Raw genomic sequence first — 22,318 nt, 5'->3', positions numbered from 1 at the left:
GATGTATTAGTACCCGCTGTCAGCCAAACAGACCATCTCCCGACCTGTGGGCCAGTTGAACGCTGATTAAAGTGACATTTTGGCTGCATGCAAGTGTCAGTGGTCCAATGATATGATCTGTTTTTACAGCCTTCATCTCCATTTCAAATGGGGTTTGTGATTACTTGACTTTTTACCTTCAAACAACAACCTTTAGACTCCCTTTAAACCTCTCACAGTTTTCTTCTTTGTGAAAATTATTGAAAATCATATGAGAAATAAAATATGAATGCAACATTCAGCCAATTCATGCCACTTAAAAATATTTTCCTATTTTGAATAGATTCGCTGGAATGTTTGGACTGAGAAAACTACACTCTGTTAATTTTCCTGTCAGCACGACATTTTTGATGGGATTTGTCTGATGTTTTAGATGAATGCTTCTTTTTCAGTGTGATAAAACGAACGTGCAGGTTTCTATTCCATTGATCCACCTGAGTATGAAGCCGAACATTATATTATCTTTATAGACCCTGTGTCATTTACTTTCAGTGAAGCATTCAACATATCGGGACCAACGAGACGATTTACTCGAGATCACAGTTTTTATATTTCAACAGCCGCTTCCTTTCTTCGTCTTGTATCATCTTCTAATCTCACATCCTCTAATTTTCGCTATTTTTCACAACAGTAAAGCACAAACATAGAACGTGAGACCAACATTCAATGTGACACTTTTCAATGTTTTTCAGTCACAGTGTAATTTCATATTTGTCCTGCGACACAAACTTTGGAACTTAATTAGTTCCACAGATCTGGTTTGTGTCTATGTACTTTAAATAACTACTTCAGTCTGTCTTAATTTGGATTAAGTCCACGGAGCCAGACAAATAACTTTACATGAAGACTGACAGGAGCTTAAAAAAGACTCGTGTAAGTGGCTCGCTCCCTTTATGGAGCATGTTATGTGTAATTTATCTGTGGTAGTTTATCTTCAGGAAACAGGGATTTTGTTGAAGGAGACTGGGAGAGTTAAAGTTCAACATAGTCTTTAAATATGTGACCTCTCGGTTTCTGTTGTCTTCTGTTACTGCCAAATTAAATAATGAATGACACATTTCTAGAGCTTTTTTCGATCTTGCAGGAAATGTGTTTTTGAGGAATAAAAAGAAGAATGTATCTTATGATTCTTCTTCCCACCAAAAAACGTCAGTTTCTCCATCTCCTCCGTGTGCACGTGGGCTCCGTCCATTTCTCCCTCTCCCTCTTTATCACGTCCTCCACTCTATTCATCTTGTTGTCCATCAAACCGGCTAATGTGTGCCCACCCACCTCTCGTCTTTGTTTGCTTAACTCCGCCGAGCATGGTGCCAGCTAAGAAATGACATGTGTTTTTATCTATACAGTTCGATGTCCTCTCTTCAAGCAGCTCCTCTAACCAATGACTCATTTTTCTTTTATGGTAAAGTTGCATGTTTTTTCGCATATGCTATTGATTTATTTTTGCCACATGAAGGTGCCATTGAGAAAATGGTGGTTGCCAAGGCACAGATGAGAACAGAAAGTAAAAGAAACTCAGTCCCATAAAAGCAAAGAAACATCAACAAATCAATATTTTCTAACTGGCATGAGACTCACAGCTTCCAGTGTTTGAGATGCTGGAGACTGACAGAGCAGCAATTTCCTCTGGAGCTCCCAGAAGCTTTTCAACAGCTAAATGTCAAAGTCATTGTTTATTTATAATTTTTGTATTGAGCATAGTTTAGCTTAGCACGACCCAAACTGTCAACCTGACTTTTTTTTAATCGTTGACTGAAAGAGAAGGGTCTCCCGTTAGATGATTTCAAGAAGGTTTGTGGTGATAAGATCAGATGAAGATATCGATGTGCTGTGAACATCATCATGTGATCTCCATAGTGAAATTTAAACGTTACTTCCTGCCTCTCACGTTGTTGCTGTTGTAAACCAGCTGTGCAGAGGACCTCCTGCTGTGTGGTGCGAAACGCAAGATGCGGGTAAAGTCTGGAGAATTGGTCCCGTCTGAAAACGGCTCAAAACTCTCAAACACAAAACAGCAAATCATTTAGTGGGAACTACAGAGACTCTGAAACTCACGGAGACTTTCCTCTTTCCTCCCAGAGACACAGTGACCTTGTTAGTCGAACCTGTTCGTTCTCTGGTGGCAGGAAAGAGTTCAGCAGGTGAAGAAGTTCTGAGTCCACAGTCGTGCTCTGGCCACAGTCGCTGCAGAGGCAAAGCTGAGCATCAGCGGATGAGGCAGATGGTTTATTATTAGGAGATGCTGACATATGGCGGCTGTTGGCTGCAGCTTGTGCTCCGTTATTGCTGCTAAACATGTAACAGGAATGGATGATTAGCTTGTTCTGAGCCAATTGTATTTTATGTGTTGGAGCTTTTATGCCAATATTCTGCAAGTGACAGCTTTGGGACCAAACTAAGAACGAGACTATTATTGACATGGTTCAGGTTCTTTGGGAAAATGTGGCAGCGTGACTCAGCAGCAGTCGGGTCTGAGATCTAACATGTGGGTAAACAACAGCTTCTTTTTGCAGTTTTTGTTGAAATCCCTGGACTGCAGCCAAAGCTTTTAACAACCCAGCGATGAATGGATTTATTTTGTGATAGCATCTTGATGGGTTGATCAGTGTAATGAAACCTGAGTCTTTGGGACTATTCAGGAACATAACGAATAGTGGTCTATGAGATGAAGTAGCACTTTGCTAAAAGCAGAATCGAGCTGTACTCACATTGGGCATTCAGGGTGTGGGACTCTGAAACAATGAATGGGTTCAGGTCAACATTTATATTAGTGTAAAATCTTACATCCTTTCAATAGCATCAAATAGAAATCCATGTCTGACTACAGCTCTTAAGTAAACAAGCCCCCGTCTTTTTCTTCATCGTGCAGCAGGTCAAGGTTTTTGGTTGCAGCCAAGGAGATTTAAACCATTTTCAGACATAAACTCTGGAAGATGTCCAGAGACTTCGGCCTGAACTGTGTCTGAAGTTTGCCTTTTCACAAATAAAGAACACAGCAAGAGATTGTCAGCACCACTGCTCTTCTGCTGCAGAGATAACTTGATTTTCTTCACAGCACATCAACATCAGCCTCTGCTCTTTATCGTCTTTCTTCGTCGGTGCGTTCTTAATATGTCTGTCTCCTTTTTTTTAAACCTACGATATTTGTATTAATTTGTTTTGGTTTTTTTCCTGGGAATGTCTGGGGCCTCGGACATTTGCATCTTCACATATCTCCCCCCTGGATAATGTATGAAGATTACCCAGAGTTCAGTGCATGTGTGAAAGCAGCTTTAAAGACAGCGCTAAACCACGCACTGCTGAAGTAAGTTAAAACTGTGGGGTCTGTCTGAGCTCTGGACCTGACGCCCTGTGTTTCTGATTGACTGAGGCTACTCTGTGGAAACTAGCTGACACAGTATCTCGGCAGACGATTCGACTCCACATCACCAGCTGCTAAATGGAGGTGGATGGTTGTTTTGGTTCAATGACAGTTGTTACCAGTGGGAACAGTTATTGAAAAAAACCATTGGCTAACCCATAATCACTGACAGCTCAAATGTACCCGACTCCTGACTGACAAGTGTGTGTCTGCTATTTCTCTCTCTGTGCACGAGTTTGCAAACGCTAACATGAGTGTGTTCATGCATGTGTGTGTTTTAACACATCTCCCAGAATCAATGCGTCTTTACTCTCAGTAATCAATGTGCGTTGATGAGGTCTGCTTGAATGCATCTCTCAGGACCCCATAAGCTGTACATGTCATTTCTGAGCACTGCACGCCATCGACGCCACCAATCTGTCGACCTGATGAGAGAGACGGAAAACCTGTTATCAGCATCAGATTTACCTGAGCGATCAGCCAATGGGCTCGGAGAAGAGAAGAGGAGAGCTGGACCTTTGCAGGACTTTTCAGGTCATTTCACATCTAAGTGACATGGAAAGCAAAGCTTCATCGACAAACGCAAATGGCTAAAGAAATCGGTTTAACGTTTCTTGTGAATGGTCCACTTATATTCAATCAAACCAAAAAGAGTGAGAAAAAAGTCCTGGGTCTAATCTGTGATCCGAATCTGCAACAAAATGAAAAGGGTTCTTCCCGACCCTGTAGAATCAAACAAACACATGTAAAAAGAAACATAAATGTGACCTCTGCCAAGTCCGAACAATCCAATTCAGTCAATCAAAATGTAAAAGGAAAGTGATCCGATAGTCTCAGTCACTTGTTTGTTATAAATTAAAGTTACTTGAAGTAAGAAAAGAAAAGAATCCACCCCTTGATACTCTAATGCACCAGAATTTAAGACCCCATCCCTCAAAGTTTGATGGAGATCGGCTCAGCTTTGGGTAATTCTGTAAATAAATCAACAAACTGAGGAGAGCGCATTCCTCTGCTCGGGCTGTCTCGCCATTTCATAGAAGGAGAGAAAACGCTGCTCCAGCAATGACACATAACCACCTTACCAGAGATAATGAGCCAGCGATTCACACACAGCAGGTACAGTTAATGAAGGTTCCTCACAGAGTAAATAAGAGCAAGTAGTCTGAGTAAGAGATTTAACAATTACCCAGACTCCCCGTGTCCACAGCAGAGGACCCTGGAGTTACAGTCCTGACCCTCGGTTTTCAGACGGACTGACAGACAGAGGTCGTGCAGTGTGGGAGAGGTGAGACGGCAGATGGTGATGACTCAGAGCGGCGGCATGACGAGCTTTGATGTGCTATACAACCACACACACACGCACACACACACTGTTTGATATACTGTTATTATAGAAGCTGTATTCCTGAACGTACTGTATTTACGTATGATGACGAGGATGTGATGAAGTCAGTAATGACGCTGTTTTCTCTAAGATTTGAAATTTAGAAGCTGCTCTCTCTCTAAATATTTTTTATCATCACAACCTTCTTTATACGGACACATGCTAAACATATCAAATGGTGTTTTTATCAGAGGTCGATGCACCAGCTTCAATGTGGAAGTGACAGTGATGCTATTTTACATGAGCTGAAATCTTTACCTTTTTATTGTGGCTATGTCTATTTCATTTAAAATGAGGATGTGTGTATTAATTAACATGAGCACTTAGATGCATTATGTAAACTCACCAGAATTAGAGCAAATAAAAACAAACACAAGCACATAAACATATAGAACCATCCAACTAATGGAAAATAAACACACTTCAGTGTTAAATATTTACCTCACTTTGAGCCGTCCACTCGTGATTGGCTCTTTAAGGACAGATGTTGTCGCCACGCGTGAACTGAGACGTTTATCTCTCGTACAAAGAAACTCTGTCCAGAGAAGAACTAACGGTGCAGCGTTGGCAGCCGGTAAAGTGGATCCACAGGTACGAGCTCTCCCGTCATCTGGGTAAAACTTTGCTCAGATCAGATTTGTAACTGTTGAGTCAGAGGAAATCCATGAGACCCCTTCGACGCAGCCAAGGATTAAAACAAAAAAACAATACTGCGATGTTCTCTGCACGGACGACAGCGTTTCAAGGCTTTTACACTTTGTTTTAGACTCAGTCAGGTGCCGTTTATTCACCAGTGTGATCACAGCCGAAGCAGTTGAGCAGGAAACTGAGAGGGAAGGAAGAAGAGAAACCAACACGGGCACGTACGAGATGCAGGACTTTTGTTTAACACACTCAAAATAAACCGGGCATATTTAGAGCCCTGATAAGTTTGAATTTCAGGAGACCGCTGGGCCTCGGTGGAAGTATCTGCTCTGCTGAAGCATTTTGATGTGTTGTTTTACTGACTCTTGCCTTGTATGAGCTCCTAGTTTTATTTTACTGCCTGAAGCTCTTTGAGACATGGGTTTTAAAACGTGCTTTAACAGTAAAGATTACTATTACACTTCACTAACCACAGCGCTCATTTCAAAGCTGCTGCACCTGTTCCCTCGTACGTTTCTGTGCGAGTAGATGTTTGTGTGTGTACGAGGTTTTCTCATATTCTCTTAAGGCTACAATGCTAAAGATGTATCTGTCCCGTAAGGTGAAGGGAAACACTTAATAAGAGCAGTAAACATGTACCGATTTAATCTAAACTCACTGTTTTGAAGAATCCGGTGGATGCCTGGTTAACAGCTTCAGTATAACAACCATCAAAACAAACCAAATGGTTTACGAGAAGCATAGAAATTACGGAGGAGGACGAGCTAATGGACACACCGAGGACACACCATGCAAACTGGTGAATGGGGGACGGCGTCCTATCAATCGTCTCCGACACTTTCGGCTGTTGAGGATTGCAAACCCCCCATTTAATTTTACATTTGCATTATTCTGAGCCAAACACATTACCAGAGGCACATTACCCAACCGTGCAGGATATCTCCGCCAGGACATGCAGAGCCGGGAGTTTTATGTAAATGGCTGTCATAAGTCATATAAGTCATAAGGTCGTGAGCTCAGGAGGAGCCTCAGGACGACAGGTCTCTTAACAATGATGCAGTCAGTGTTCTGCTGACCAGTTAATCATCTCTCACATCTCCTACCAGCTTGTTTTCAACGAGTTTCCTCAGATGCCGTTGTGCAGAACATTGAATTTCCTTGTGTGTGAATGTTGCTGTGAAGCATCTGTGGGTTGAACCATGTTCACACTTTATACAGAGTCTGTCCTGTCGCTTATTCACCATCTTCTTCTTCTTGTTCTTGGAATTCTTTAGAATGACACACTTCTAACACTCATTACATGTAATCACACAGAAGCTGCTTCCAGACAGGACGTCCAAAATGTTTTCCTGAGAGTTTCTGGAGGATGCGAGGAGGCAAATGTCCGGATATTATCTAGAACGTTTCCTGCCAGCCCCTGTGTTTGGTAAATGTCAGAGTGAATATGGAGATCGCAGCGTGTAGAGGACGTTTGGAACATTAATTTAACCAAAAAGAACACAACTCTCAGGATGAGCAGGAGGTGTCACATTTAGAAGACGTCAATTTGGATTCGATGGAAGATTCGAGAGCTTCTGGTGATGAGAACTTAAAACTGTAAACAAGAACATGTGATTTCCACCTCTCCCCTGAATGCATCTGGAAATGTTCCTGTCTGATCCGGGACAATCACCTGCTGTCTTCTTCATATGTGAAAGACAAACTCCAGAAAATGTCTGGACCCGGTTGTCTGGACATTTTCTGGAGTCCAAACTTATCTAGGTCTGATGCAGCATTTTCAAAGATTTTCCTATATCCGTCATGTTCACTTGTTTTGCCAGCAACAAAGTTTTCACTGACAATCACCTGAGGGACACTGTTCAAGAGGCTGGTTTGAAATATCCCTCAGAAGTGAAAGGTGATTTTCACCGGGGGACAGATGAGCACAGATGTTTCTTCTTTAACAGCCACATCAATCACTTCAGGACAGAATGGTCTCACAGGATGTGTCCTTCCTCCTTTGACAGGAGTTATTGATGCATTAAAACCCGTTTGCGCTGAATCATCATCTGTGGAAATCATGATATTGTGTATTGCTCATGCACAGGTTGCTGCTGGACGACAGTTTAGACTGAGCCAGACTTTGGCTGAATTCAGGCTTCTGATGTTCTGTGCTCTGACTCATGTCCCTGCATTATTCTTATCAGGTGAGTGTGGGTGATTTCATATCGACCAAATCAGCCAATCGTGTCCTCAAATGTTAAATCATCAATCTCAACAGATTTCGCACCATTACGCAATGAATACCGGGATGGAAACGTTCTCTCTCATTTGGTGGGTGTGTCACAAGCTTTGCCCAATCAGCAGTGACAGCGATATAAACCCTGACATGTTGAAAAGACAGTGAACACAATGGATGCTTAAGATCTGTCCCATCTGACAACATGGGGTCTATGCCCCAAAGAGAAGCTCATGCATATCACATCGCTTTCTCCTCTTCTTCTGCACAGCAGATCTAAATGTGATAAACGCTCCTACAATTATTTCAAAATAAAACTATTCTTCCCGGTGGATTCTCTGCAGCTTATTCTTCAGGAAAGAATAATGACTAACACCACAAAGAGCAGCTGTGATTGGTCGATTCCATTACTCCCAGTGTGTCACACGTAACCTGTCCATCAGGCCCAGAAGTAAAAAGCTTTGTGTGTGAATTGACAGCAGAGCCTGAAGGGAAGTTGCCGTAACCATATTAAGACATCCTTTCCTGAGCAGGATTACTGTAGTCAGACCATAATGGTGTCCCGCTGTGACTAATCTGTCATCTAGAAAAGAAAGGAGAACCTGTCAAGTGACGTCAAACTTTGATAACAAGGGCATGGCCACTTCAATCCTTTTATAACATGAAAAGAGATATTCAAGACCTGACAGAACACTGAGGCCGACTATGAGAGGGGGAAGAAAGGAGGAACACAATTATGTATAAATGAGAGAAGGACGAGGAGAGAAGAAGGTTTGAAAACAGGTTGAACAAGCATTTGTTCAGATCAGGTGTAAGAGCAGAAGAAGGGAAAGAATGAGTAAATAGAGAGATGGCTCAGTGATGGACATGACGTGTCCCTGCAGAGAAAAGGTTTGAGGTTTGAAAAGATAGTGAATGGAGGAATAAGGGAGGAGCAGGAGAAAAGAAGAAGAAAGGAGTGGAGTGGCGATAAAAAGAACTGAGGTGGGGAAGAGGTGGAAAGAAAAGACGTCAAGTGCAAGAAGGGAAAACGGGAAGTAACAGATGGAGTGAGAGAAGAAGAGAGGGAAGGAGCAGTAGACAGGGAAACAAATGCAGAGAGAGCAAGGAAAGAACGGAAAAAAGAAAAACTTATGAGACAATAAAGGAGAAGAGGGAAGTGATAGTAACAATAGAAGAGGGAAACGAGAGAGGAATGGTGCAAGAAGAGAAAGAAAAGACGGGTAGAGAAGATGATGAGAGACGAAATAGAAATAAGGATAAGAAAAGAATGAAAAGCAAAGAGGACAGAAAAATGAGAGGTAAGATTCAACAGAGAGCTGAAAGGACGGAAAAAATAAGAGAGGAGAAGAGAGAGAAAGGGAATATCGGACATAAAGAGGAGTAAATAACCATCATGAGCCTGTGGAGAAAATGAAATGGAACGACAGGAAGGAAAACGAGCGGAGCGATAGAGTCGGCTGACGGAGGAGTTCGGCTGACGCCATCTCTGTGCCATGTGCCCGGAGCGCGGTGGCAGAGCGGGAGAAGGTCGGTGACAGAAATTACAGCCTGTGAGACGGAGAGGGTGAGCACAGGAAAATGAGGAGAGTTAAAAACGCGATGACAGACAGGACGGGGGCGGAGCTGATGTCTGACAGGAAGGATGTGTGAAGACAAGCCGACGCAAAGCGAGGATGAGGACGGAAATGAGATGGAAGACAGTGAAAGACAGACACACAGAGAGCGAGAGAGAGACAGAGAGAGAGAGAGCTGTGTGAGTAATGTTGTTTTTTTGGTGGCGTCACAGTAACGAGACTCAGGTTTGCTTTATGGATTCATCCTGCAGCCGCAGGAGATTGATGGACGCACACGTTCGTAAACCAACAAGAATGTTGGTGCAAATTGCAAAAAGGGGGAAAGTGCAGACATTCCCCTGTGATTAAAACTTAGTACAGGTGTTCAACACGATGTCATCTGTGCTGCAGGGTTTTTGTTTTGCTGAAGAAGACTGAGCTGCTTCAACCGATGCAGAGAATTAAGACTCGTACCACCACAAGATGGCAGCACGTGTGTGTCGGTGATACTTTGATTTACTTGTTTTGGTGTCTGTTCTGGTGGGAATGTTGGGACATCGCCTATCGGTTTGTGAGCTGCCGCTTTAAAGCCTCCATTTTGTCCAGTGCCATCTCGGTTGCCTTGGGGGGTGGAGCCTAACTGAGAGCTCAGAGACACAGCACGCCCACCCACGGTAATGGCTGTCTGGCACCGCCCCCAAATGCATACAGCGCTTTATGGTCAATTTAACAATAACTGGACCAAAGTGACCATCATGCTGTATTGAAGAAGAATTGAAAAGTAAATAAACATAGTAGTAGAAATCCGCATTTGCAAACAGTCCACGGTTCTTACCTCAATTTATTTTGTAATTTACTACTTCTACTCTGTATCAGTACTTTCACATACACTGAGGCTCTGAACGCGTTTAGGGAACGCCTTCTGTCGACAAATTTGCAGCTGCAGTGTTTTTTTTATCCCCATTAATCATTCAGACATAAAATATCCTGTAAGGATGTGAGGAGTATTCCTCATACACACAATAACAAACATGATCTAATAGAAACAACATTATTTGTTCCAGAAACCAGAAACCAACAGCTGCGTCTCCTCCCCTGTTTTGTCGACTCATCCATCCGCACACAACTTTCCTCTGACTGTCCTCTGCCTGTCCTCTGACTGTCCTCTGCCTGTCCTCTGCCTGTCCTCTGCCTGTCCTCTGCCTGTCCTCTGACTGTCCTCTGCCTGTCCTCTGCCTCTCCTCTGACTGTCCTCTGACTGTCCTCTGCCTGTCCTCTGACTGTCCTCTGCCTGTCCTCTGACTGTCCTCTGACTGTCCTCTGCCTGTCCTCTGCCTGTCCTCTGCCTGTCCTCCAGCCACTCGAGGTAAAGAAAACGATTATTATTCTGCATGATGTAAAACACAGTCTGGACATTTCCTGTAAGAATCTGGTGAAAAGCAACACGTGTGAGCTGAGACTATTATTTTAAAAATAGTTGAGTCAGAACTAAACACAACTTTATTTAAAGCACTAAACACTTTGTAGACTTTGATTACAAGTCGAGAAGCTGGTAGTTTATTCAGTCACTGATATTCGTTTATGTTCTCGTCAATTAATCACTTGGGTGATTTGTTCTCTTTTAATCTGCCATTTTACTGTGACCTTTAATTACCCTCTTATCACATTGATTCTGTTACGGCTTCATTTTGCTTCATCTGGTGAATCGATCGTTACGTCTCGTGGTTGTTGCCATTACAGTCTGAAACAAATGAAAAGAAAACTGATTTGGATTTAGAGCATTTCAGAACTTGTTTGAACAGAGTGTTCAGCAGGTGTTTGTGTATTTTGAAATAGATGAAGAATTTAAACAAGGATTAAAGTAAAGGCGGCACACGGAGAGCAGGAGCAGAGGGGTTCTAAATTCAGAACTTCACCCGCTCCTCCATTTTCTGTGAACTATCCCTTCATACATGTCATGATGTAGAGACTCTACGTGAGCATCGTCCTGCAAGATCCGAGACTGAAACACTGTCATGAGTGTCGAGTCACATGCGTAGGGGTTTAACCACATTTCCGAGATTTCTAGAAAAACCGTGACTCATGTTTTTATGAACGTTCTGCGTGGAGATGACTCAGAGGATGTAATTAAAATGTTTTAATTCACAGAAGCTGCTCGGCTGCTCTGGGACATTCAGTTTCTGCTGCATGTTGCATTAAGTCAGAAACACACAAAGAATACGTGTCAAAACCTCCGAGCAACACATGCGTCACCGCTGTGTGTCATGTTCCACCACTGCCCGATTTCAGTCAGAGAATAATTATTACATGGAGAGGGTTCCAGGCTCCCGGAGAGAAAACCATAATAATACGTTTAATATGTGAATTAACTTTTTATTTAAGATATGCAGCTCAATAAGAATTCAGGCCGAAGACACAGCAGAGAGGAGGGAGTCACGATAATAACTTTGCACCGGGGAGAAAATAGGCCGAGCCGGCGGGTTGATGCCGAGGTGGAGGTAGGGCTAATGCAATGTCGTAAGGACAGCCGCGCTTTCTGGTGAGCGATGTGACGGGTGGCACGCAGCCAAAACAGGAAGCTGACGGCTTCAAAAAGGGAGAGTTGGGTTTTAATAAGCGAAGAAGTTGAAGGGACTGAGGTGACGGACTGACTCTGCAGGATTTGCGTCATCTTTGTTTTTCAGGGTTTTCTGATGAAGAGAAACAGGAGATGCAGGTTTCACAAGTCTGTGTGTTTGAAGAATCTGTGAGCGACAGTTTATCCTTATTTTATGTTCTGTTGCACCTCAACCAAACATTCAAATAATTTCAGGTTCATTAAGGTATTGTTTTCTTACTCCATCATCTATATCATTTGTCAAAACAATAATTCACAACCACACAATAAGTAGGAACGTCATAAAGGTAATATTAAGATTTTTAAGGATAGGTGGAAGTTATTTTAAGGTTAGATTAGTTTTAGGTTCGCCTGTGGGTGGTGCTATTCCCAGTATGGGAACACTGGGAGTCCAGTATCCCACATGGAGCAGAGGTGACTCGCCCACTAATGACTTAGTTTCATCAAACATGGAAACACAACACACACACACACACACACACACACACACACACACACACACACACACACACACACACACACACACACACACACACACACACACACACTGCTCATCTCCTCCCTCCTTCCCCTCACTGGTGCATGAGCATCTCTGGAGATGAAGAGGAGGATCAGAGTGAGTGAAGGAGAGATAAAGAAGGGGGGAGACAGAGGGAAAGAAAGGGAGATACAAGGCTTCATCTCTCCCACTCGTTGCTGTTTTTAATATTTAAACCAAACATGAAGTTTCTTGTGTCATTCAGGCGCTAAATATGTCTCCAAGAGATCAGCTCCTGACTCATCACTCTTTTATTATTTTGTGTCTTGGTCCCTTTGTCTCCCTTCTCCCTCTGTCTGTCACTTGTTCTCACCTTCCACTCCCCCACACTCTCTACTTCTTTATTTCCCTCCCTTTTACTTTTTAGGAACCTTTCCAGTAATTCAAATGGTAAATGTTCTGTATTCACATGGAGCCCTTCTACTCTTGAAGAAGTTTGGAGACGCTGTTATAGTTTGAAACTGAGGGGAAACATTCTAGTCTGGACGTAAACCAACTTTCTTCGGTGTCCTGATCGGTTTAGTTACAACAGGTTGTGTTTTTCGTTTGTTTATCGGCAAAAAATCTGGATGTGACATGAGCCGAGAGAAAAACATTTAAACGTCCGTCTATTTCCCCAAAGAGGTAACGAATCTTGATAAAATAATCAGACACATTTAGAGCAGTATTATTTATGAGTGTGTGCAGCTTGATTGAATTGAACTGTTGGGAGATCACAGAGCTATGAGCTGTAAAGTAGGTGAAAAAAAAAAAATCCTGGATTCTCCAAAAACAACATTTCATGGCCTCGTCCTCATATTATATCCTTCCACCAAGTTTCATTAAAATGCAGACAAACACCGTTTACTGACCGATTCATTTGTCCTGAACACCCTGTGAGCTTTGATGTCATCATGATGTCACACTGCTTCTTATTTGCATAGTTATTTGACAGGAAACATAAACAAGTCGTTTCCAGTTGCTTTCATTTTCTGGCGAGGACAAAAAAATCCCCCCCCACTCGAATATTCTAAAACTGGAGAGATGAAACGTGCTGTAGTTTTATTGCGTGTTCTGTTTCTGCATTGCAGGTTCACACTGTGATGAATGTCGTTAAATTGCTTTAGCATCTTCTGAGCATCACTCGCTCATTGACCTCATGGTCGCTGCTTTATTAAGATGGAGGGAATCCATTCAGACAGAAACACACACACACACACACACACACACACACACACACACACACACACACACACACACACACACAGAATTACTGTATCACTAGCAACCGTGCTGGGAATACAAATGTGAACAGACAATAAACACAAAAGAATCAACATACACTCCAACGTATGTAATTACTATGCGCACTTCAAAGCACAGGCATGTGTGGTTGCACATACATGTACATTCACAAAAACACACCAGTCACACACACACACACACACACTGACTCATCCATTGTTTGCAGCAGTTAGAACAATGCATGGGATCAACTCAAAAACACACACACACACACACACACATATCCGATGATGCCACTGGGAGCTCTGTATTTAACATCTTTATCACTTTATTACTCCTGCGCCCACAGAACATGTGTAGCGGTGCGTACGGGAGCTCCGCATGTAACATCCCTATTACCTCGCAGCAGTATCATTCTGTTTTGCGCACGGCGCCCTGTCTAATCCGGTTAGGCGCGTTGCGGCAGACGTTTCTCTTTGAGCAAACAGCAAGTTTAAACAGCCACACAAAGGCCCCGCTACGACAGGGATTAGGCACTTTTAACCATTTACAGGATTATGGGCGGTATTGAACGCAGCCCTCCCTGAAGACACTAAGCCACCAGGGGTTCGGTTCCTCTAGTGTTTGTAATTGAAAGCTGAGCGATCGCTTGTCATTTTACCTCCACTGAATATCTGGGAGCATTTGGTTTGATGCAAACGACACTGAGGAAATGGAATATTGTCAGAAATGAGAAGCGAAGCCCTGCGGAGAGAACAAGCAGCGGTGTGGAAAGTAATCCTCGGATACAAGCGGCTTCCTGTCACTGTTGTTTATTCTTGACCCGTCACTGTTGTTTGTCGTTTATCTGCCGGCATCTGTTTATCTGTCCGACTGCAAGATGCTACTGCCAAACACAGCAAAAGGAAATAAACATAAGTAAAGCGTAACAGCGTAATTTGCACAAAAGGTGCAAGACGAAAGGTGCAGGAGGGTACAACAGTGCAATTTTTACAGCAGGACAGTCAACCTGCAAATTAGTGCATAAAATGTTTGTGCGAAATTACAGCGTATAGTCACAGTGAATGTTTCATCGTTGGGTAGACTGTGTGTGTGTTCTTTAAAACAATTCTTGGATAGAATGGGAGAGGGGGTAGGTGTGTGTGTTTGGATTTCAGGCACATGTCGTTAATTTAAACATCTTTTCGGAAGCTTTCGTTCCTCATCTTGTTGCGGTCAACACATAGAGTGTAGGCGAAGATAAAACAGCTCCCAGAAGTTTCCTCTTGGTAGTTTCCGTCAGAAAACTCCACAGTCTCCATGTTAGCATTTGGGACATGAACCAAACACATGTAAATGTCAGATAAATCTTTCTTACAGCCAGTTTCTGTCATTTTAGGCAGTTCTCATTACTCATGATTTGAGTGTTGTTGATGTTTTTGGTTTTGGTTATTTGATAAGATCAAGGTTTTGATTGACAGCTGGGTAGCTTGTTGGCGGCATCTTGATATTGCAGCGTCAACAGCGCAAGATGGCTGATATTTTGGCTTCATTGTTGGAGGAAGCAGAGTTGCGATGTCCAACTTTATTATCAGTCTGTGGCGTAAACCAACACAATCTAAAGTTGTTGAAAAAGAAAGCACATTTTCTCAAAACTTTAAAAACTGGGAGTGGGAACCAGAACATAAGAGAGCTCCATGCAAATCAGGGAGCTTTCTATTTTGGTGTAAACGGGGTCTTTTTAATGGCTTGTCACACGAGACTGGCTGCAAGAAAAATGATTTATCACCGCAGCCTCGACCACATTCCAGCTGCTCATAGCGCACAGCGACAGAAAGCGTACGCTCGGATATGCTCCTACAAAAGACCTGCGCTCCTCAAGCCTTCCTAGTTCTGTTTTGGGGGGTTTCAGCAAATCAACCTTCATTTATTTTAAAAATGTGACGGAAAACACATCTCCGGGAATGTGATTCTATCGTCACGGTCCAGAGCTTTAACTGACAAGACGCTCTCCAGTCAGAGGGAAGCAGCAGTGCCCTCCCTCCACGTCGTTATCCAATAGTAAATGTGTCATTAGTAAATTAGCAATGTGGTTGATTGATATTGTAATAGGCTAATCAATATCACTGCATTCCCCTCAGGGTACCGATGCACAGACTGAGGCACCGGCCAAGTCTCCTTCTCTCTCTCCACCTCCCGCTAACTCTCGGCCTCTCCTTTCTTTTTATTAAGCTATTTCTCATTTTGCTGACTACATTACTGTCGTATCTCTCCCACAATGCCCCTGCTCCGCTGCTGTCACGCCCAGGGCTCCGAACCCTCCGAGTTTATACTGAAGTACATTTACCTGTTATAAAACTGAAACACACACAGGCACAAACGATTAAAAACTCCCATGGGCTTAGTGAAAGTTCTCGAATCAAATGGGAGAACTCGCGAACGGGAGACAAATAAATCGCAAAACAACGCCTCCAAACACGGGGAAGATACGACAAACAACACATGTATGACAGATGTGGGAAATAAGGAGGTTATTTAGAAAATAAAAAGCCGGAGAGCAGAAACTGCCTGAAAGACTGAATCGGTGTTCTGCTGTTCAAACTGGTCTGGTCTTGTCAGATTCTGGTGTTTTATTACATCATGTCGACGACAACTGAGAAGAAACCACATGAGAGTACGAGATTTGAGTGTTCAGTATTTTTAAGATGACAGGAGGAATAACACGAACCCTCAGCAGGACGACAATCGCTTTCTCTGGGGCAGTAACGAGCTTCTTAATGGCTTTGACACACCATTCGGTCCAAATGACACCACACGCTTGTTTGAAACTACTGTTACTCCTGCTGCGGAGATTTCATTTTCTCTGTCCATTTGTTTTTTGTGTTGGTTTGTTTGTTTGTGCGTTCGTCAGCAGGATTACGCAAAAATATTGAACTGATTTCCACAGAACTTTGAGATTAACAATTCAACTTTATTTCAAAACAAACAGAACAAACAATCGTCGTCCTCCGAGTTTCTCTTGAGATCCCAGGTCTCTGGAAAAAAATCGATCTGAAATTTAAAATTGAATCGTCTTGTTTGTGCAGCGTGTTTTATTTCTGTGGTCTTGTTTTTAAATTTGAGTCATTCTGAAGGGGACGCTCTTGAACTGAAGAAGCCCTTCGGTGTTTCAGGAAATCGTAGACTAACGTAAGAGTTTCTTCATAATATCACGTTAAAAAAACAAACCGCTCAAGCAGCTCGTTCATATTCAAATATCTAATTTATTTCTAACACTGTGATTCTGCCGCTTTCTTCTCCTCCTCTAATGACACATGCTGATCATTGTAGTGTGACACTTGTGCAGACGGTGCGACGTCCCATTGGATAGAATCCTATTGCTTTTTATAGTGATATTGACATGTGTTGTGTTTTCGTCGTGACGAGCAGCGAGGGAAGAGCAGCCATCGCTCGACTCGACAGTCGATGGGTTCATGATGTAAATGAGCTGCGGAGCGGCACAGAGGTCCTCACAGAGAACAGGGGGCGGGCATTTCCTGCCTCAAGCCCTCTCCACATCAACAACTCATATAGATGAGATAACGGGAAATAACAGAAGCTCGCCGCGGCAACCGCATCCCAAACAACAGCAGCGTGTGCGACGCGTATAAAAGCAGCGTTATCAGGAGGTGGAATACATGCAGAGATATTAAGTAGATTTATGCAGCCATGTTGTTGATGTGTGTGTACATGCAGGCACATCACATCACATCACAACACACTCACACACACACACACACAACGATGAATTACAAGCCGATGACTTACATTGTGTTTCTGACATATGTGAGCTGGCGATCCCTATTAAACTCTGAAGATGTTTTCATGTCTTATTTGTTCATATATGAAAAGTCAATCACAAAATAATGAATCATCAACGTCCCTTCTTTGCTTTGCAGGAGTTGGACTCCTCATTTTCCATTTTTTTCCCCGGCGGGGGCAGGGGCGTTGTTGCTGAGGCAGCACCTTCAAAAATGGGAGTATTCCTGCTCCACACGAGCCTCAGAGAACCTTTCATCTCGCTCGCTGCAGTAGGTGTGAGCACACGGTTAATGTGCCCAATTTACTGCGTTTCCTACAATCCCCTTGTTAGCAGAGCAGTAGGGTCGAGTTATATAACTTTGCAACACTTTTCAGCAGCTTTTGACTTCACAAGCTCTCCTCAATCCCCATCGCTGCTCGCTCCTCCGCTGGCTTCTCATCCTTTTATCCCCCTCTGCCTCGCTCCGTGTCCCTCTCATTTGTTCTCCATCTCTGGCTCTTTCAAGTCATCCTCAGCCTCTCTCCCCCTCTCTCTCTCTCTCTCTCTCTCTCTCTCTTTCTCTCGCTCCCACCCTGCACCGTGGCGTTATGCCTCATCGCGGCCACAAATCTTTCACGGCTCTGCTCTTTCTTGACTTTCCTCCACCGTCTCTCCGTCTCGTGGCAGCTTTTTTTGTTGCAACTCCTTCATCTTCCTCCCCTCTAATCTCCATCCATCGTCCCCTCTCTCCCTCCCTCTCGGTTCAGAGGTTGCACACTATAGACTATATAAATTTTCCCCAACGATGAGAGGAGGACAGTGGAACCCTCTCAGTATCTTAACCCTTTCTTATGCCTCCACCTGCCGTGTTACACCTCACTCGGGTGTAGAAGCTGTAAAACCGATAATCCCTACGTAAAACTGCAGATGCATAGTATTTACAGTCTGTAAAATATATTTTAACTGTTCCCTAAATTATTTGAGATTTCTGCAGGTGGACACTGGTGCCTGCTGCAGAAGTTCTACCTTTGGTTTCCTGGACGGTCTCTCTAATGGCCCATTACAAAATTAAAGCGACTGCATGTTTAGCAGATGAGAATTGTATTCCAGGAGCTTTTACAGTCTACCAGAGCAAATTCAGTAATTGGAAGCAAAAGGACTTTATGTTTCGAAGTAAAATGAGGCCAGGAACTTTTCGTGGTAAAAGTTGTTTTGCACAAATTGGCTTTTTTTTATTATGGGGAAGTGCATAATTAATAAAAGAAAGTAGAAGCTGCACTGTAAAAATACACTTCATAAATCACGACAGCTACTTTATTTCCCTGAAGTTCTTTGTACTTGAAAATGAGTTTGGTGCAAAAATTTTGCTCAACAGTTCATTGCAAAATCTCACCAGCGGATGTTAAAACAAAATACTAATTGATAAGACTTTCTGAAATATCATCTGAATCACAACTGCTTCCCTTTGAATGACACTCTCATACTTCCTCTTTGGAAACGTTTCCCTCTTCCCCTGCTCGTCTCTGTTTCCCCTCTCACCCCCGTCTTCTCGGCTGGTTTTCATTGATGCGCTGAGGTCCGTCAGCTTTTTGATCGCCCATCTCTTCCCTTCCTCGACCCTCCCATCAGTCTCCCTATCGCTTTCAGTCCCTTTTTCCATTTCCCCCGTACATTTGGAAAGCATCACTCACCATCACATCTTGTGTCCTCCTCCCGCTCGCTTTGATTCTCCAAGATGTCTCCTGCTTCTCTAAAGAAATGCGCTCCAGAGGTTTCCACTTCACAAGTGACACTTGATGTCAACTCTCTCTCTCTCGCTCTCTGTGAAAACATCTGTACTGTTTTTACCATCCTCTCCAGGTTACCCTGATTACTTTGCTTTGTTTTCCTTCTAAAACAGACATTTGTCCACACACATACAGTCTCTGCTTTTCCCTCTCATCGAGCTCATGCTGCCTGTTCCGTCAATTTCTCCTCACGTTCGTCTTCCCCCCTCCGTCTCTGTCCGTCTCAGCGGCTGTGATTATGGTGGCCCACACCACTTCATTAGCCAAAGAGTTGTGCTGCATACATTTACACTTCAAACACGACACAGAGAGGGGGCAAGAGCGAGAGAGAGAGATCGGCCGAGGGGAACCCGGTGCTACAAAGAAAGAATAAAGAGTCAAAGTCTGTGAGACGAAACAAGTTAGAGAACAGGAGGAGACAGTTAGGACGGAGCGTGGGAGAGAGAGTGATGGTCTAAGGGATGGCAAAAATTCATAGGCGAGTGGAGGAGGGATGATGGAGCGAGTGGAACAGAGAGAAAAGGGTGAGGAACGCTGTAAATTGGCTTGAGGAGAGAACGGACCGGAGATCGACGCTAGAAGAGCTGGAGAAAAAAACACACGTCTCCGAAAGCAGTGAGGATCAGGAACGTTCAAACCAAACCAGAAACCCTCACACAGCTATAACGCTCGCTTGATAACCAATAATCAATAAAGAAATATCCACAGGCTCATCAATAGTTTCTGTCTGAATATTTGAATATCTATGGAAAGCGATATTATATACTGCTCAACCAAACAGCCCATTAGGGTTCATAGTGATTAGTTGATGGTGTAATGATCTCGTTTGGTTTGTTTCAGGCTGTTTTGAGTTTTCCATCAATACAACCTGAGCACTGACGATGCTCTGTAGTGTCAAGAAAACTGCTCTGGATAATTAAACGCCTCGCCGCCCAAATCTCACTTTACCCGGTGGATATTAGCAAGATTGTTAGTCCTCCGCAGCACACGGCACTCACTGTATCTGCGGGGGTCTGATAGGTTTGCTGATTAATTCCAGGAATCAGTGATTAAGTTGCCAGTTGGTTGGATATCTGACTTCCAAACACCATCTCCTCACAAGCTGTTTGAGGAAAAAGAACTCGCTTACTATGGATTTGATTTTCTCCCAACATGGTTTGTGAATGCTTTGCGGAATACAGCATTTGGCAGGTTGAAGCATCCCCACCTCCAACCACACTCGGTGCTAAAGCTTGGCACGGTGTCCACATACATGGATTCCTCTCTATATGTCATGGAAGACCAATTAAATATATTTAACTTAAGTCTCTTGATGTTTAAATTCTTTATGTCCAAAGAAACGAAAGAAACCTCCGACTGCCGAAGGATGTCAAAGTTGACCTGATGCTTCTTTAATAACTGCATCCTCTTCAGCTAAACTCAATGCAGCAGGAGCTCTCTTAATTAGTGGGATAATTACAGATCCAGGCAGCTGGCCAATCATACATTAAGAGGATTCAGCGAGTCGTATCCAAATGATCAAGCAAAGAAAAGTGTGCCTGTAATAATTTTCCTTTGGTTGCAAAACTTCCAGAGTGAGCAAACTTTTGAAATGATCGCACCATGTGAGGTTGATGTGACTTTAACCATTGACCACAGAGATTTATTTTAAAAAAATGAGTTTGTCTTGTTGAATATTTGTACCAAATTTGAAAGTCTTCTCTCGAGACATTCTTAAGATAACATGTTCACAAGGCTGCAGAGACCTTGACTCCAAGTTCTAATCAGGACATACTTGAGTATGAGAAAATGTTTTTGCCAGACGGGTGTTCCTGCTTTGCCATGTTCACAAGAACGCTGGGTCGCCGTGCCTTTACCATTGGCCACCAGCATCTAATCAGTATATCTTTGAGTCCAATAAATGTTTGTGGCAAGAAATTCCCCGAAAGCATTTTTAAGATATCGTGTTCACAAGAATGGAGAAGACAGAGAAACCAAAAACATCATCTGGCCTCTGGCTGTCGCATAAAAGAAACTGTAGCAACAAACATTTGCAGACATGAACTTGGTTTGTGTTTGACTTTACCTGTGTGCACACGAGCACCTGGATCTGCACCTGACCACCAGCAAATCAAGCACTGACCACCTGCAACCAGAAAAGAGAAAACAATCAGTGAGGTGCACAAGCAGCGCTGAACGGATAGGTCCTGAGTTTGGACACAAACAATGGGTCAAGGTCCACGTAAGAACAGGCGGCACATTTATTACAAAAAGATCTTCGGCTTTATCGTTCACATTCTGCACAACGTTGTGCGTTTTCTCCATTCATCATAGATTGAGGACGTACAGCGGGAGGATGGATGGTTCAGTGTGGGCTGAATCCTGTGTTGGTGTTATCTGAGGAGACAGTAGAAAAAGACTGGCCAGAGAAGCGGCTGTAAAACTACGAGTCCTAAAACTCCCAACCGTCATTTACCAAGAAGAGGGTTTATTTGTCCCAGGACAGAATCAACCACTGTGTATTTAAAAGATTATGCTTTTCCGTGTTTCTTTGCTGTGCTGTGTTATATTGTTTTGTTTTTTTATGGATGTGAAATATCTGCAGTTAAAGGGATCTGCTCTCCTACATGGAAATAACTAAAACACCTCATCAGTGCCGATACACGATTGTGAAGTCATGGGACATTTGTTTAGAAGATGAAGGAAGAACGGAGAGCATGAAAGAGACAGGAGCAAGTGTTTCAGACAGAGGCTGAAACGAGGAGCTGCAGCAATGAGGACGTTTTCTAACATTAGAGCATGAAAACATTAAAAAAACAAAAAAAATTATAACAATTCTGAACCCGAACATGAGCAGAATATGTCTGGAAGTACGAGTTGGCAAATTGAGCATCTTTACGACTTTACCTTGGGCCACTGCCCAACTACCCACAGGTTGAACACCAGCTGGCAATAAAAAGAAAGGAATAACAATGTCTCCTCCATTCGCTCAAAGCCGATGCAGCTGCTCATTAGAAAATGATAGAAGAAAGCAATGGCTGTTCTGGGCAACTTCGACGTACGTGTGTGGGAAACGTCTATTTGAGGGTTGAAGTGTTTTTTATAACTTCCATTTTGCAGGCTAGTCTTTTCTGTCTTGATTAAAAACCTCCAAATTTCTGTCTGACTGCTTAGGGACCACATTAAATCGTCTGTACCCCTTTAGTGCCC

The 22,318-nt window shown here is 43.1% G+C and overlaps 1 protein-coding gene across 2 annotated transcripts in view; it reads right to left on the bottom strand.

Moving 5' to 3' along the window:
* LOC109640170 (protein phosphatase 1 regulatory subunit 29-like) overlaps nucleotides 1-22,318 on the bottom strand; it is a 187,630-nt gene that overhangs the window by 71,499 nt on the left and 93,813 nt on the right. For both annotated transcript variants that reach the window (XM_069530358.1, XM_069530359.1), the window contains exon 3: nucleotides 21,195-21,254. The gene's annotated coding sequence lies outside the window, so the exon portion shown is untranslated. The remainder of the gene's footprint in view (nucleotides 1-21,194; nucleotides 21,255-22,318) is intronic.

The sequence above is a fragment of the Paralichthys olivaceus genome, chromosome 8 (genome assembly GCF_024713975.1).
Source record: "Paralichthys olivaceus isolate ysfri-2021 chromosome 8, ASM2471397v2, whole genome shotgun sequence".
Classification (NCBI taxonomy): domain Eukaryota; kingdom Metazoa; phylum Chordata; class Actinopteri; order Pleuronectiformes; family Paralichthyidae; genus Paralichthys; species Paralichthys olivaceus.
Note: the sequence above shows the minus strand (reverse complement) of the source record. Positions and strands in the feature narration are given on the sequence as shown.